Raw genomic sequence first — 8,459 nt, 5'->3', positions numbered from 1 at the left:
ATGTGATGCAACTGCAGACCGTCTTCCCTGCCTCCTGCTTGTGATAGTTTCTCCCTGTCAGCTTTTTAAAGCAGAAAACAGGGGGAAAGCAGAGTTGGTTACGACTAAGGAGAATGTCTCCGAAACGCGTAAACAACTGCTTGTTTGTGAAACTGTCCGCATACTTATGCTGTTATTCAATAAAGAGGAAGATTTTATGGGAAGAAAATACAGTGCCGGAATCGTTTCTTCATTTTACTTTGTCTACATATCCAGGAACTTGCTGGTTTGACTCCGGGCACATGGGATATTATATGCCGAACAGGTGAGCTGGACAAACGTATTTACAGGAAAGCAGAGTGAAGCTGCATCTCATAGAAATACACTGCAGGTTCTGCACTCAGCACACACAGTATCCTGGTTTCCCCACCCCATGTTCTACTTTCTTGCAGTACATTCCCTTGCAGGTTCTTATCACCCAATTATTAAAATGGGAAGAAGACTAGACGGTACTACATCCCCTCTCTCCGGGAGCCTAGTAGCAGCTAGAACTGTAGGTACATCCCTGTAACCAAATATTTATCTTTTCTGGTTTTGCATTCATGTTTTCTATATTTGGGAACTCCTTGGATCAAACTTTATTACACCAATAGATATTTCAGCATTTGCTGTGTAAGACCCAATGTGCTGCTTACAAATCCCAAGCCTCTGGAAATAAACTTTGAAAACTGCTGCACTTTGCCTTTTAAAACGACTCACCAATTCGTCATTTTAACAATATTACCAAGATCCTAATTGTTCTGTGACGAATCAACATAATACTGAAATGCAATGTGGTAAATGGTGCAATTACAAATATCAAAGCTCAGAGCCGCGTACAACAGGATGGACAAAGAGATGGAACATATTATAAGTAATGAAGATTACTGAGGTGCATGCTGCGGCAGTGGAGACCCGTATTAGGGGTAGTTCACTCCCCCACATGCTGTGACTCGACGCACCAGTGCTTTTGTTCTATCCACATTCTTTGCGGTGTTTAAAATGATACCTTCATGTGAAAATCAGTTTTGGCGTTCCTGAGAAAAAATACTTCTATTCTTTATACAAAATGATGGCCTCAGTGCACCGAGGAGGGGTGTCGCCATCATTGGAAAGCTGAGGAGCTTGGGGCCCGCCCTTTCATACATTAAAGGGGTTATCCAACCCCCACAAAATGTCCGGGCCCCTTCATACAGCTTATACTTACCCAACTCCCAGATACCTACATCACTCCTGATGCCCGCGTAGCCGCAGCTTCATCTCCCTGTCGTACGGATCAAAACATCCGGTGAAGGAGGGGAAGCCAATAGCAGGCCGCGACGGGGACGAGCTTCCCTAGCGATGCTAGGGAGGCTCGTTCCCATCGTGGTCTGGTATTGGTGGCCCCCCCATCCCCGCCGGAAGTTTTGATCCGTGCAACGGGTAGATGCAGCAGCTCCTGCGCGGGGATCAGGAGTAATGCGGGTGCCTGGGAGCAGGGTAAGTATAACCAGGCATTTAGGGGGGCATTATATGGGTTGGATTTAAATGCATCTGTACAGGGCCAGCAATGCTTAGAACTCTACATTTTACTGAATCCGTGGCCCCAATGGACGCAGTTCTAAAATTGATAGAATAACTTATGTTCTCAGCCAGTTGGGCACGCAATATGTATTTCCTGCTACTAAAGAGTTGTCAGAGACGTGGGGAATGTTATCTGACACCTGCCATCCTGCTCTCATTGTTCCCCGCTGCATCCTTGCCACTAACCCAAGCCAACTATAAACACCCGTCCAGCATTAATTATCCCGCATGCGACCGCATGGCCTCTGTCCGTTTTTTCTAAGCCATCAATAATTAAAAGTCAATATGAAGAAGGGCGGGTGGACAAATCTTTGCTTCCAGACCGGCTTTATCATTGTAGCAGAGGCAAAATTCATTTGAAATCCAATGTGTGATTTACACGAAGCCCAGTAATGGAATGTTTGCTTTTAACTTTATCTCCTAAATGTCCTTTATATCTCCAAAATAAATCCATATTACCACAAGACGCTAGACAAAGATGCGTGGGGAAGGTTCACTGGTGGGGGCTATCTGGCTCTGTTGAGGTAGAGGAGGGTGGGCTTCAGTGTGCAGTTTGGGGGCAGGTAGGGTGGGGGATAAATTGCTGTCTTCTTCTGCAGTTCTCACTACATTGTTAAGAAATGAGTTTCTGTCCCTCGGGAATTACTGTCATTTTCCAACAAGCAAGAAAGTCTTAATAGTCTGGACCCATTTTCAGGAGAACTCAGGCTGCATAGAAACATTGGCACGGAGACTGCGGGGACAGAATCAAACTAACGGCAGTCATAGGAGAACATACGGTAAATAGTATTGCTGATCTCTTCACAAGGGAGGATCTGAGCAACAAGGGTCAAACTTTGATGCCAGGTGACTGGGTCAGAACATCTTCATATGGATAGTCTTGCGCGGTGTTCCTGATTAGTGATGAGCGGCAGGGGCAATATTCGAATTCGTGATATTTTGTGAATATTTGAGCAAATATTCGCCATATATTCGTGAATTCGAGAATTCGTTATCTCCAGTCAATATTTTCTTGATTGTGGAAATTGGCAATTGAAAAATTTCCGATAAAAATTAGCATTGCAAAAATTCGCAATCAACACTAGTCCTAAAGTCAAAGATATTGCAGCCTTCTCATTGGCCCACAAGCTAGAAGCAGGGAGGGATTACAGTATTTGTACTGATAAAAAAAAATAATCTCGAATATTCGAAATTACAAATATATAATCACTATATTCTAAATATTCGCAAATTTTCAATGTGACAATATTCACGATAAAAAAAATCGCAATTCGAATATTCGTGATCAACACTATTCCTGATATGCCGAGGTTAGTGCCTGAAAACAGGGTCACTGCAAAGTGCAAATTGTTGTGATGTTAATGTATGTTGCCAAGTGAAATGTAATTTACTGTATTTGTATACCTAATAGCACTGTATTGACAGTTTAACTTTGGCTTATCCCCTTAGGTTGCCAGGAGATGGATCTGGGTCCACCACCTGGTCAGTGTGTAGAGTCTAGCAGTGCTACAGTGAGAACCTACGTGTGCACACTTCTGAGAGCTTGGCCTAAGCTCATAGAACCTTCATCTCTGAGACAATCTATGGCCAGGAAAGAACCTTTATCAAAAGTGCTCCATAGAGAAGAAGTTAGAAGGTCCAGAATCTGCAAGGCCATGCATTGGAGTCAGATAGTTCATGTTTATGGCAGAGAGACTTTGCTGTTATGAGATGGAACATTGCTAATACACTTATCGTTTTACAAGCCATATCTCAAGTCTGCAACCCCTTCCCCCCCCCATCACTGATTCTGTCAATATGTTGCCATTCGGGAGGAACTGCACTATGATCTACTTGAAATTTTGCCTACTATCAGATGTACTACTACTCCTTTTATGCACTTTAGTAAAGATAGATTTATTTATTTACACCAACTGGCCTGGTTATTGACGCCACCATTTGATGGCCACTGTATCTGCTGTTCTGCCTTGCACTCAGACCTACACTTAACAACATGAGCATCCAAACTACCACCAGGCAGGAGACCCCAACCCCAGGGTGTGTCATGAGGGAAGAAAGGGTGCACCCTCCAGTCACTGCACGGCCCCAGGAATACCCAGAGGGGAGATTGACACTGACTTGTGAGTACTACATCACCCTTAGGGCCACAACCACCACTTTCATCCTCTATGCACTCCGGAGTGGGACAATGCATTAGGACCATCCAAGGGGTCTATGGAAGGATATCTGGGCAACAGGGTCATGAATGCCCAAGACTCTGATGGAAAGTGAAGGCTAGCCTGTCCAGCCCAATCCCAAAGGAGAACTTCCATAAAGCAAATTTCCCCCCAAAAAGTTACTTCTGGCTATGACAAAAAGGCATCAGAGTTTTTATGTTATGGGGTCTCATAGCCACAAACCAGTCAGAATGCCCATGCTGACCTTACAATGGGCGTGTCTGCATCAGAACTGGACCATGGAGCAAAGGAACAGGATGCCCTGGTCTGATGAATCAAGTTCACAGCCACAGCAGAGAGTGTAGGACATGAGAGAAGTTAAGATCCACATCACTGGGCAGCAGGAGGTGCGGTAGATCTATACTTCCTACTTGAAACAGTGGAGGACCTACATCAATCAATTACCTAGACAGCCCATGAAATCCAGTGGGCACTAGTAATGAGCAGCAAAGGCAATATTTGAATTTGTGATATTTTGTGAATTTTTGGCCACATATTCACCATAAATTTGTGAATTCATGATTGCGAAAATCAGTAATGTAATATGCGTATATTGCGAGCACAATTTCATTACCTATAACATAGAATAAATAGACAGTTGCACAAAGGCTATATGCCAATAACCTATCCATAAGACAGGTACAGTTAGCATACCTTACAATGGCAGCTTTGTGCACTATGAGACATTCAAATCCAGCTCTCGTCTGACTGAGAGCCAGTAAGCCTCAAAGTTGCTTGATTTAAGTTCGATGGCTTGGGGGAACCTGTGCACCCAGATCATTATCATTAGGATGACAAAAATTGAAAATTTTTTGGGGGGATGCCAGCTAACTCTTCTCTTACTTCTTAGGAGGGCTGCATAAAAAAATTCAGTTTTCTAATTGTCCTAATATTATATTAAATAAACTTTCTATACTGTTTTGTCATGTAAACTCATTTGCATAAAGTTAAATATGGGAAAGACATGCAAATTAGCAGAATCTTCCTTGTTTTTCAGCTGAAACACTATTTGCATGTCTTCCCCATATTCTAGGATAAAAAAAATCTAAAATATTCGCAATTACAAAGATATGCCATTATATTCTAGATCTTTGCGAATTCTCGAAGTGCCAATATTCGCACCCAACACTAGTGGGCACCATGCAATATTTTACTTCCCCTGCAGGGCAAATGAACAGTCCCTACAGTGGGCACTTGCAGATTATGGCTGGGGAGTACCAGCAGTGGAATGCCCTGGGTTCAACTTCGCTTCTCAAGACCCATCTAACCCAAAGCAATTTAAAAAATAGTGGAAAGGTTGCATAGAATATATAGTCTACTGGCAGAGGCCAAAGGGAAATTACATTTAGTAGATATACTAGAATATGACAAAACAAAATGGTGATGGAACCTGATAGATCTAAGGTCACCATGACCAAAATCATTTTTGTAACAGTATTTCTGGTTATATATGCAATATGAGATTGATAAATCAGAAATGAAGATATCTGGAAAAATGTCCCTTGTTTGAAAGCTCAATCAGTGACTTCTCTAGTGATTTTCTGCGCCATGAAACACACTTATGTTGACGCAATATTAACACAAGCCAAGTTCATGCTCAACAATCCTGGCGGATAGACCACCGGCTAACGGCGTTGCCATTTATTAGGCTATACCTGAATTCCAGCCTTTGGAATATTATTTTTAGAGCAGAAGTAGAAATCCCTGTGACCCTGGAGTTGTAGGCAAAGCAAGCAAAGCTTTATGCATTTATTGATTGCTATTATCCACCGCTTAGGGTAAAAATCTAATTTTTGCTAATTACCTCGAAATTATTTCATGGAAACACAACCATGTCAATGACAGGAGCACCCACCACTCAGTAGATTGAAGAGATCATGTCACCAAGAAGGATCCCATGAAACCAAGCCATGAGCTAATTTAGCTGGAGTAGTAGCACCCATTATACAACCTTCTGATGACTAGACAAATGTTCGGCCTTCAATAACAGTTCCTGTTATCTCTGGGAACAGGGAAATTAATAGCTTCTGCCCCCTATTTATACCTAGTACATGCTTGGAATATTGGGCACTTTAGGGTACATTGAGAGTTGTAGTCCTGCTTATCAGAAGTAATAATTAGGTCCATTGAGCACGAGTCTACTCTGTTCACACAGATTATTGGTAAGTTAAAGAAGCTCTTCAAAAAAAATAAAAAAAAGTTTCCTGGTTTTCAAGTTATGGGAACAGTTTGTAACCTCACATTTCCTATCCAATGAGGATTGTAAAAATTTAATTGAATACATAGTTGTGTCCACTGTGAGATGGGCATCGTTTGGGAGAACCGATATCTGCCATTGAAACTGTTAAATTGTGTGTGGTAAGCCTTGGGTGTATCCCAGGGAACCGAAAGGTTAACCCAGACACAGGATAAGCAGGATTGATAGCCTGTTTTATGTATGTTAGCCATAGCTGTAAGTGTGAAATAAAAACACTTAAATTGGACTTTATCCTGTCTGTGTCCCTGCTTCCTGCACAGCTTCCAAGTGTCTACCAGATCGACCCCCCCCCTCCCCCCCCCCCCCCCACACACACACACACACACACACCACCCTTACCTTTTCTCTAATTTGTTGAAGGACTCCAAGTTCACACAAAGAAAATGCAGTATTAAAACATGCTAGCAAAACCCTTGACAGGCTGCAATACCCAACACAACCACTGGGTGGCCCACCATAGACAAGTATAGCATAGGCATCTTGTGACAGAGTATCGTAAAATCATAGACCTTTTTAAAATCTAGTTATCTCATGGCACTCATCCTGGGATATGTTGAGCAAAGAGGAAAGGTAAGGAAGGACATGTTTGTATGACTAATTTGCAGTATAAAACTGAAGTAAAAATGTAATACTTCACTTTTATTATTATTTGGGTTAAAATACGTGCTTTATACCTTTATTTAATTTTACTTAATGAACCAAATAATAGAAAAAGATTAAAAATACAGTAAACACTCCACTGCGTGGTCAAATGATGCTCAGTGAATCAGGAGGGAGAGCATGTGCACTATCTCTCACCCCTGTCACTTATAGGCAGTTGGCTGCCTTCATGTCGCTTGCAGTGACACCTTCATCTAGGCTAAGTTGTGGGAGCTGAACTCACTCTTCCCACTTCTAATACAGCACATGGATGATACCATATGTTAGCTGACCTCTGTCTATCCCTTTGGTGGTGCACACTGCGTACATAACATTCACGGTTTGAATACCGTATCACACTGCTAAACTACTCTAGCTTTGATAAGTAGGCCGGCCGGACTACTGCTAACTAACTGACAGTGGAGTGGATCGCTGATTTAAAAGCTAAATCCGCCCCCCAACATGTTTCACCAGATAACTGGCTTCTTCAGGGGATTTGGGCAGCAATGGAGTCTGTGTCCACAGGGGAGAGCAGGGTAGCGGCCATGGGCAGCTATCCTAATAGTTATCAGGATACTAAGGAATAGATACTTGCCCAGGTTTTTGAAGGGCTTTCCAGGTTATATGTTTAAGTCAGAGACTCTTCCAATGAATGCAGTTCCTAGTAACTCCACTTCTTGGGTATACTGGAGTTAAAGGGAAAATTACCAAGTTATGTCTGTGTCTGGGTTGAGAGTTTTATGACCAAGTTATGAGTTTGCATGTGATTAAGGGTAAAGTGATGAAGACATGGGTATGTCTAGGTTAAAGGAGTTGTCCTGTCCTTTTATATTGATGATAGGCCATCAATATCTGATCACCGGAGGTCCAACACCCCATACCCCCACAATCATCTGTGATTCACTAGCTGGAAGTACTGTAGGCGCTGGATATAAACAGCTCCATCCGTTGTGTAGTGGATAGAGCTGATTACTGAAGCACTGCTCTTGTTGACGTGAAGATCCACTGCACAATGGACAGAGCCCTGTAGTTCCTGCAACTACTTCCAATACCAGAGCTACTACCGGACAGCTGATCGGCAGAGGTGCGGGGTGTCTATCGGCAGAGGTCCAACACTTCATACCCCCACGATCATCTGTTATTCAGTAGCTCCGACACTGGAAGTAAGTGCCAGATATAATTAGCTCTATCCGTTGTGTGGTGGATGGAGTTGATTACTGAAGCACTGCTCCTGTTGAAGTGAAGGTAAACTGCATATTGGATAGAGCCCTGTAGTTCCTGTGCCTACTTTCTATACCGAAGATACTCCAGTGTGGGGTGTCGGACTCTCACCAATCTGATATTGATGCCCTTTCTTGAGGATAGGCCATCAGTATAAAAGGAATGGGCAAATTCTTTAATGGTATGATGACCAAGTGATGGGTATGCCTGGGTTAAGGTATGATGATAAAAAAAAAAATCACTACAGCCAGAAGTAGTGATAAAATAATAAAAGTATGTATAATTATCTTTTTTATGCCCCACCACTTCCAGCTCCACCACTGCAATCCTCCACTCTGCTGCAGCCAAGATGACGTCCCGTGTATCCCGGACACCGCTGCCCCTTATAGTTCTCCGTTCACAATGGCTATAAATTACATTTCATAAGGACAATGTCTGCAGTGATTTCTTCAATCTTTTGTCCTCCTTCTGAGGAACTTCAGCCATAGGTTTCGCAGAGGAGACCTGGAAGGTCAATCTTCACCACTGGTTCTTGCAATATTCAA

This window comes from Bufo gargarizans, chromosome 7, assembly GCF_014858855.1.
Source record: "Bufo gargarizans isolate SCDJY-AF-19 chromosome 7, ASM1485885v1, whole genome shotgun sequence".
Taxonomy (NCBI): domain Eukaryota; kingdom Metazoa; phylum Chordata; class Amphibia; order Anura; family Bufonidae; genus Bufo; species Bufo gargarizans.
The sequence above is the reverse complement of the archived record's forward strand: the minus strand, read 5'-3'. Positions refer to the sequence as shown.